This window comes from Peromyscus leucopus, chromosome 4, assembly GCF_004664715.2.
Source record: "Peromyscus leucopus breed LL Stock chromosome 4, UCI_PerLeu_2.1, whole genome shotgun sequence".
Lineage (NCBI taxonomy): Eukaryota > Metazoa > Chordata > Mammalia > Rodentia > Cricetidae > Peromyscus > Peromyscus leucopus.
This window is the reverse complement of record NC_051066.1, coordinates 64,758,408-64,766,456: the sequence shown is the minus strand read 5'-3', so window position 1 is coordinate 64,766,456 and position 8,049 is coordinate 64,758,408. Positions and strand designations below refer to the sequence as shown.

Genomic DNA, 8,049 nt, shown 5'->3' with positions numbered 1-8,049 from the left:
TCTTATAAAGGAAAACATTTAAATGGGGATGGCTTACAGTTCAGAGGTTAAGTCTATTACCATCATGGCGGGAAGCACGGCAGTCTGCAGTCAGACATGGTGCTAGTGAGGTAGCTGGGAGCTACATGTGTATCAGCATGCAGCAGGAAGAAAGAGTGAGCCACTAGGCCTGGCTTGAGCTTCTTAAACCCCAAAGCTTACTCCCAGTGACATACTTTCTTCAACAAGGCTATACCTCCTAATAGCACCACTCCCTATGGGCCTATGGGGGTCATTTTTTTTTTTTCTCAAACCACCACCACAACATATTGAGAAATTTAGACAGTAGATGGTCCACCCATTAGGTCTCAGAGTGATTCAAAGATGGGAATAGGGGCCATTTGCATAATTTGGGGTGGGCACAGTTTGAGACAGGGTTTCTCTGTGTAGTTTTGGTCCCTGTCCTGACTCTTGCTCTGTAGACCAGGTTGGCCTCAAACTCACAGAAACCCACCCGGCTCTGCCTCCTCAGTGTTGGGATTAAAAGCATGCACCACCACCACCCAGCCACATTTGTATACTTTTTTTTTCAGTCAAGAATTTGGCTTTTTCTCCTTATGCAGTGAGCACTTCGGGGAAGTTGAGTTATAAATAACGAGCTAATTTATTTGGCAGAGGAATTTTAGGCTCTAGCACTTATTCAAGTCTACAGGGAAAAATGGAACAATATAGTTTAAGTGTGGTGTTTATCAACAAAGAAATAATTCAAGCTTAATAATTTTCATAGCCATCATGTGCCTGAAGAGAGGCTCTAACTGATAAAGACAAGCTGCCTCCTGCCATGCACTAGAATTGTAGGAAACATGTCATTTGGGAAAGCCTCACCTATCAATATTTCCAACTTACAGAAGAGCAAACATATTTGAAAGTAGAAAGCCTAATCTAAGAATAGAGCTCCAGAAGTTCAATGCTCCTGAAAAACAACTGCCAAGGAAAATAATTCCAGTATACTACTATACTGTCAGTATACAGAAGCCCATATTGCTGTGATATAAGAGTGGGAACTTTAATATTGAGCTCACAGGAAAGTTATGGAGCATTACAGATGTGGTATTGGCCTTGTAGACATAAAAACTGTGAACTATGAGAATGAGGGAGTACAGAGTCTTATTCCATTGTTTTATAAATGTACCAAAGGCTGTACATGTATGGAAGGCTCTGGATCCTGCAAGTAGCTTCTGAAAGGCCATCAAGTAAACCTATAAAGGTGAAACCCAAGTTGCAGTAGAGACACCTGGGTGATGATGATGCTAGATCATGGGACATAGACAGAAACAGTTTCCATACAGGGGTGGAAGCAACTCAGGAGAGGTTGCTTGCATGATAGGCAGTAGAGGGAGGCAGTAGAGCTTATTATGCCTTTATATCTCAAATGATTCCAAGTCCCAGATGCCAGAGTATGCAGAGCTGAAGAATTGGGAATTTGGCCTGTTGAGTTTCGTTCTTGCTTTTGTTTTAGCATCACTTATTAGATCTCCATTCTTTTCCTTTGGAATAGGAATGTTTACTCTGTGAGATTATATAAAGGAAGTTGGCAAATTCTTTATAAAGCCATGTGAGCCCACTCACAGTTAAGAACTTAAGAACATTCTTACTTGGTGGCTAGTTTTTACAGAATAGTTTATGCAGTTTGTTTGGGGACAAAAAAAAATAATGGTCTTAAGAAGCTGTGGTCACAGGATACTGGAATACTGAACCACAAAGCAAAATATACCCACTGGCACAATGGTATCTGGATGTTTTGAGGTTATCTAAGAAGTTTCTGAATGGATTTGAAGCATTTCCACAAAGAGATTACATGGCTGGTACTGTAAACTTGGTTATAGGCCAAGGAAGTTTACAAGCCCTGCAAAAAGAAACCCTATAGTTGTTTATCTAAAAATTTGTGTATATTTCTACTTCTAGTGTGCTTTTTAGATATTGATAGAATAGCTTATTTTTGCAATGGGTAGGGGCTTAATGCATAGGCTCACATCTCTGATGTTCTGAATTTAAGTCACTGCTAAACGTACAACCCTAATGGAACAGCTGTATTACTCCCTGCTAAATCCAGGGAATAACTTGAAGAGAGAGCAGAAAGACTATAAGAGCTGAGTGAGGTATGGGGAGGAATGTTTTGGAAGGCTGTCTTCTGCATTTGAGAAACCCATTTTAACCATAAACATGTGGCACCTATGGATAATTCCACAACAGTGGCATAAGATTTAGACTTTCAACACTGCTTCATGGACAGGGGAGACACTAATGAGTACCAATCCTTCACTGAAGAGCTTTTAACAATAGAGTTTACTTGAAAAGAGGTATTGTTTTCTTCAGGTAAGTAGCTAGAAGGAAGTGGTTTGTTTCTACTACCCATTTTGAGAATTAACTTCGGGGAAAGGATTATAAACATTCAAGAAATTGCAAAAGTACGTAAACTCATGTCTTGGAAACTCCTGGGGCCATAAATTGTCCAAACCTTCGGGGAACTGAGAATAAATCTCACAGGCAGATGGCCTCTCAGTAAACCTACAATAAATTCCATTTGCAGTTACAGAAGATTTTTGGCTCCTTTATTTTTCCTTTATTTTTAAACCACATTGAAGAGAGGATAAGAAAAATATTTTAACATTTAATATTTTAATGTCTTCTTCCTTCACTGCCAGGAACTTTTCTCTTTTAAATGTAGAATAAAGAATTGGCTGTAGTCATAGCATTTTGGACATATTTAATGGAGTGCTCTCTAGAAAAGAGGAGACCGCCTTCCCCAGATTTTCAAAACGACTGACACACGGTGAGACTCATAAATCAGATATTGAACTTTACTTTCAGAGTGACTTAATTCACACAGTGAATTGTTTTGACTTACATCCACCTACATTCTTCCAAGCATTAGGTTTCTACCTCTGAACTGTTCAGGAAAAACTAAGTTGAAGTTTTGAACTGCTTCAGTTTTTGCAGTCCTGGCTTATCTTAAAATGAGCTGAATCCTCAAGACAAGACAAGAGAAGTTCTGAGACTACATCAGGAAGTATATGAGAGGAAACAAATGTCCTGAGAATCCATCAGGAAGTATACAAGAGGAAACAGAAAAGTCTTTTCCCATACATTACAAAAGTAGTAAGATGAGTACATCAAGGGGACACAGTGGGAAACACACACGCAGAGAAAAAAAAATTAGTAATCTAAAGAGAATGTATTTCCTAGAGAGTGGGAAAGGAACTGCATAAACACATAAAAACACTTTATTGGAAGTAAATGATCTTCAACAAAATATGATGGATTTATGCAATTTTGATATAGACAGTTTTGAATACGATTTTAATTTGTTATTCTTATTGTGGTAATATTTACATACTTATTTGAAGTGAATTTAAAAACAACTACTTACAGTGACAACATCTTTGTTCATCCCTGATGGTCTTGAATGTCATACACAGTTTACATTCAGAAAAAAATTATTTTATCTGCAGATAGAGTGGTGTTACAATTATCTTTGCTGCTACGATTAATGAAAAGGAAAAAGTGGGCAATAAGGACAGTTGGGCACATAGAAACACGCTTTCCAAGATCACCCCTCCAGGAGATGCTACAGTGACCATATTTTCCACTGTGATCAAGATGAATGTGTAGCTACATAGCTGTTAGGGGTAAGACCATCAAACATTCCAGAAGAAACAGAGAACGGATAAGTTGGTCCTCATGTGAAAATATGGCTTTAAAATCTGAGAGTACATGAGGTTGGATAGGGTTGGTTCAGCATTATGGTCATTTAAGGAAAGACTGTAATAGTGCAAAGATGTTAAAGTGAAGTGATATGTCATTAGCACTGGAGTTTGCTGTTCTGTGAATGATTTGCAGCTTCACAACCTTTCTTAGAACTTTAAACCAAATATGGTCTGGTGGACTTTTATTTTGATGTTTAACCTGAAATATTTTGAAAATAATTCCAACACATTTATTGCAAATAAATCCTGTCTTTTCTTGGGGATATTTTTTGAGGCAGGGTCTCATTATGTAGCTCTGGATGCCCTGAAATTTACTATGTAGATCAGGCTGCCTTCCCAGTGCTGAGATTAAAGGCTTCTGCTACTATGTCAGGCTAATACTATCATTTTTTTTTGTGTGTGTGTGTATTCTCTTTTATAATTTTGTAAATACAATATCAATAATGGGAATATAGTTTTTCTTATCTTTTTATCACTTAACACACTAGAAAACTGTATCAACGTAGAAGTCCTTCTGTTGTTAGTGCTTAACTTTCAGTATCATATGATTGTAATCCATGATTGTAATTTGTAATGGTCTTATTTACATAGCATAATTTTATGCATATCTTAGGTCTTTGTTTAATACTTTGAACTATATCATATTCTAATGTAAAATTTCATTTTATTTTTAGAATAAAATCTGAAGATGGTTTATTATCATAAAAATTTAAACATGCTTATGGTTTGGGGTTATTTTCTAGTATGTTTTTTTAAAAGCATTATTTAAATAAACTAGTATCATTCTAATTTATATCATTTTTCAAATGTGATTTTAAAACATTTTTCTTTTAACTAAGTTCATTTTTATATCAGCATGTGTGTAGGTGCTATTTAAGACAACACCGACACCAATATTTACAGTGTCCTTTTTTATACTCTACAGAATATCCTGATAACAATTATAGATTTGGCTGGGGGTAGTGGTACAAGATTGGTGGTGGAGGAGAGAAGATTGGAACTTTAGAGTTTTCCTAAGCTAAACGGTGAGTGTGAGTCCAACTGGACTATATCAGAACTGACAAAGCCTCCATGAAAATGAAGAACTATTAGTTTGTTCTTCATGGACCTAAACCTTGAAGTCTGGTAGTTTGATATATTTATAGTTCCTGTTCTATGTATAGCTATTTTCTTGGGTATTTGACAGCAAAAGTAGAACTAATTTTCTATTTAGGATTAGCGTGTGTGTGTGTGTGTGTGTGTGTGTGTGCGCGCGCGCGCACACACACACACACACACACATGCACCTTGTACTTACTATAATTTTAGATTAACACAAATAATAGAGAATACAACACTTTTGGAAATCGGTCATATAGATTCACTTGTTACTGCCAAGCTGCTTTATTGTGTATCTATGTATCAAGTTTATGAAGAAAAGATGGATATATTTGCCTTATTCAAATAACAATGTTTACTTATATTTAGCTTAAATTTCAATTTTTGCTCTTTTGGTGTTACAGAATTCAATTTAGACTACACCTTGTTTTTGGGTCAATCATATTTTAAATGATATAAAACATCACTCCTGTGATCATAAACCACTATTACCCTGTACTCCCCATTCTGTATATATTAACACAAACTTTGGAAATTGTTATAATGGAGTAATGACAGTGCCCATTTGGCACCAATGAGCATCTAAAGTAGAGTGTAAAAGATGAAGCTAAGATTTACTTAATTTTACAATTAACCTTGGACTTTGTTTCTCTTGGAACTTCTGTCTCAATTTGGTTTTCTTTGTAAAGGAATGCTATCTGATTCAGGAGTCCCTTTGAGCTGGTTTCATTTGCAAGTGAATGAGTTACCCCTAGACTTGAAAGGTTACCTTACCATGAATAACATTTTGACGTTTTCAGTTGAACTCTCTCAGAATTCTTGTGGATGAGCAGGATAGCTGTTTACAGATATTTTTCATAGATTTAACAATTCATGTAAATCTCAAAAATATATTTTATAGAATTGTTTTGCTTTTTAACATTGTATAAATAAGTAGCAAAGAATTAAGTCTCAAGATTATAAACTTTGTTCAGTGAGGAGTTTCAGTTCTCAGTTACTTATTTCCACCAATTATTATTCATAGCTCATTGGTTCATGGTCCCTGAATCATTTCCCTTTGTTACCCTGTCAAGATGTTTCATTCATACAGTAACAATGTATGATGTTTTGATGCTGAGAAATAGGACATGAGAAAAATAGTCCCACACTGAAGTTCTTAGTATAAAAACTTCCCATTCTTTATGCTCTTTATACTTTGGGAAACTCGTTGTTAGAGCCAGTTTCTCAAAGTCCCAGGATAAGCACCGTTGGTTAATATTTTTTTAACAAATAAAATAGCAGCAGTAACCCTCGAAATGTACTGTTGACTAAAATCTTGAGAGCTGAGAAGTAGCTTTTTTTTTTTTTTTTAGGAATTATTTCATTTGGTCATCATGATAACAACATAATTTTCAGAAAGTTAGCTCAAGTTTTAAACTGATAATTTAAAAGTCAACTTTCAACAATTAAAACACACATACCATGCATACAGCTAAACATTTCCCTCAAGAAATGTTAATCCATTTGCAGTTTTAATACATGTTGTACTTGTAAACAAATTTCAAATGTAGCTCTGATTTTCACACTTCCCCTATAGGACACTTGTCTCTTCTTGTATTGGACTGTTACTCACTGCAGGCTACTAGCCCTGCCCCATTCCATGCTGATGACAGGCATGTCATTACCTATGGTGGGACCCCTTGCTTAGTTAGCCTTGATATGGGAAGGGGCTTGATCCTGCCTCAATTGAATGTGCCAGACTTTGTTGATTCCCCAGGGGAGGCCTTACCCATTTGGAGGAGATGAGCCATGGGGTGGGGGAGACTGTGGTGGGAGTGGGAAGAGGGATGAGACAGGGATCTTTGGTTGGTATGTAAAATGAATAAAAAAAGAAAAAAAGAATTCTGTTTTTGTTCATCTCTAGGTTTAGTTTCAAAAGACAAATTAATGTTTTACTTCAAAACACCCCAGAGGTTGATAAAAGCTGATCTTTTAAAGATAAATTATTCCTGTCCTTTAGCAAATATAATTGTTTGCACTTAATATTCAAAATGTGACTATTTAAAAATATTCCATAATTTTCCTCAATTTCAGTTCTACATGCTATACAACTATATCAATCAAGACATTTATAATAGTGTATTCTTGGTGGTAATATAGTCAATTATTATAATTTTGCATAAGGATAAACTAATTTGTTGATGGTAATAATATAAATTTTATGAAGCATTTTTCCCCTCATGATTGCAGATTTACACAAATACATTTTGCTTCCATCTTCTTGAGAATCATGCAAAACCAGAGCTTTGTCAATGAGTTTATACTCCTGGGACTTTCTCAGAACCCAAAAGTTGAGAAAATACTGGTTGCTGTATTTTTGCTAGTCTACCTTGCAACTCTTGGTGGCAATATGATAATTGTGGCGGCCATCATCTGCAGCCCTGCACTGCTGGGCTCCCCCATGTACTTCTTCTTGGTATTTCTATCACTACTGGATGCCTGCACTTCCACTGTTGTAACACCCAAGATGATCATAGGCTTCTTCCATGACAGGAAGACCATCTCCTTTGAAGGCTGCATGACACAACTGTTTGCCATACACTTCTTCACTGCAGTGGAGGTGATTGTCCTGTCAGTTATGGCTTACGACCGCTATGTGGCCATTTGCAAGCCCCTTCACTACTCTTCTATCATGAGCAGGAGGCTCTGTGTTCTTTTGGTAGGGGTAGCATGGACAGGAGGATTCTTGCATTCTATCATACAAATTATCTTCACTTTGCAGCTGCCCTTTTGTGGACCCAATATCATTGATCATTACATGTGTGATTTGTTCCCACTACTGAAGCTTGCCTGCACTGACACTCATATATTTGTCATTTTGGTATTTGCCAATAGTGGTTCTATCTGCATTATTATCTTCTCCTTATTGCTTGTCTCCTATGGTGTCATCTTGTTCTCTCTGAAAGGCCACAGTTCTGAAGGGTGACGTAAAGCTCTCTCCACCTGTGGATCCCACATTACAGTTGTTGTTTTGTTCTTTGTCCCATGTATATTAATATATGCACGACCTTCATCCCCATTCTCCTTTGAGAAAAACACACTTATATTTGCCAATGTCCTGACACCATTGCTCAATCCTATGGTTTACACATTCAGGAATAAAGAAATGAAGAATTCTATCAGCAAAATGTGGAAGAGATTGATAGTAGTTTCTGATAAATATTAA

At 36.5% G+C, this 8,049-nt stretch overlaps 1 pseudogene; it reads left to right on the top strand.

Annotated features, from left to right (window-relative positions):
• The first annotated feature begins 7,095 nt into the window (after nt 1-7,095).
• Nucleotides 7,096-8,049, top strand: LOC114683694 (annotated as a pseudogene).